General features: G+C 40.4%; 1 protein-coding gene across 1 annotated transcript in view; it reads right to left on the bottom strand.

Annotated features, from left to right (window-relative positions):
* The window catches only part of LOC106881115 (interleukin 17-like protein), a 30,014-nt gene that overhangs the window by 721 nt on the left and 28,066 nt on the right, over positions 1-1,227 (bottom strand). The window lies entirely within an intron of this gene.

The following is a 1,227-nucleotide window of genomic DNA, read 5'->3' as shown; positions in this document are numbered from 1 at the left end:
ATATACATATATATATATATAGATAGCTAGATAGATAGAGAGAGAGAGAGAGAGAGAGAGAGAGAGAGAGAGAGAGAAAGAAAGAGAGGGACAGGCAGACATTTAGGAATCTGTGTTACAAGATTCCTGATGTGAAGTCGCGCAGTAAAGCAGATAGTGTTGCATTTCGAGATCCATTTTTTCTTTTATTGGTTTCAGTCATTTCACTGAGGCCATGCTGGAGCACCACCTTTAGTCAAGCAAATCAACTCCCAGAACTTATTCTTTGTAGGCCTCGTGCTTATTCTATCGGTCTCTTTTGACGGGGACGTAAACACATCAACATCAGTTGTCAAGCGATGGTGGGGGACAGACACAGACACACAAATATATACATATAAGTATGTTTGTGTGTATATATACATACACAGCTCCACTGAGTGAGAGAGAGAGAGAGGGAACGGTGAAAGGGAGAGAAGAAGAATAAGGAAAGGGTGGGAGAATATATATGTATGTATGTATGTATGTATGTAGATAGACAGACTGATAGATAGACAGATACATACATACAGACAGACAGACAGACAGACAGACAGACAGACAGACAGACAGACAGACAGACAAAAAGTTACTTCGTTTCCGCATTTGGTTTTTGAGATCCATTATGTGAACGCGTGCGTTACAATAGTGTGTGTTAATAATATTCGCATAAAAATTCTCCCTAGACACAGCACTACGTATAGATAGAGAGGGAGAGAGAGAAAGAGAGAGAGGAGAAGAGAGAGGAGAAGAGAGAGGAGAAGAGAGAGGAGAAGAGAGAGGAGAAGAGAGAGGAGAAGAGAGAGGAGAAGGATGGAGAGACAGAAATTGCGATGAAGCTCGTTATGTGGCTTTTGGTTCCAGAGGGCAGATCAGTGTTTGAATGCTATTGAGATGCCAGCTACGACTTGATCGACCACGAATAGATACCCCTAAGAATCGTTAAACCTCAGAAACATCACAGACATTATATCTCATAGCACCTAGAAAATGCATCATAAACCTAATCCATATACATAGACAGAAAGTGAACAACGTCCCTCCTCTAATACCGAGAGAAACAATGGTTGGCCTCTCTCTCTATATATATATATATCTCTATCTCTCTCTCTCTCTCTCTCTCTCTCTCTCTAAGTGTGTGTGTGTATGTATGTATGTATGTATGTATTATGTATGCATACATACATACACATGCAGATAGATAGATAG

This window comes from Octopus bimaculoides, chromosome 1, assembly GCF_001194135.2.
Source record: "Octopus bimaculoides isolate UCB-OBI-ISO-001 chromosome 1, ASM119413v2, whole genome shotgun sequence".
NCBI classification, from domain to species: Eukaryota; Metazoa; Mollusca; class Cephalopoda; order Octopoda; family Octopodidae; genus Octopus; species Octopus bimaculoides.
The sequence above is the reverse complement of the archived record's forward strand: the minus strand, read 5'-3'. Positions and strand labels throughout refer to the sequence as shown.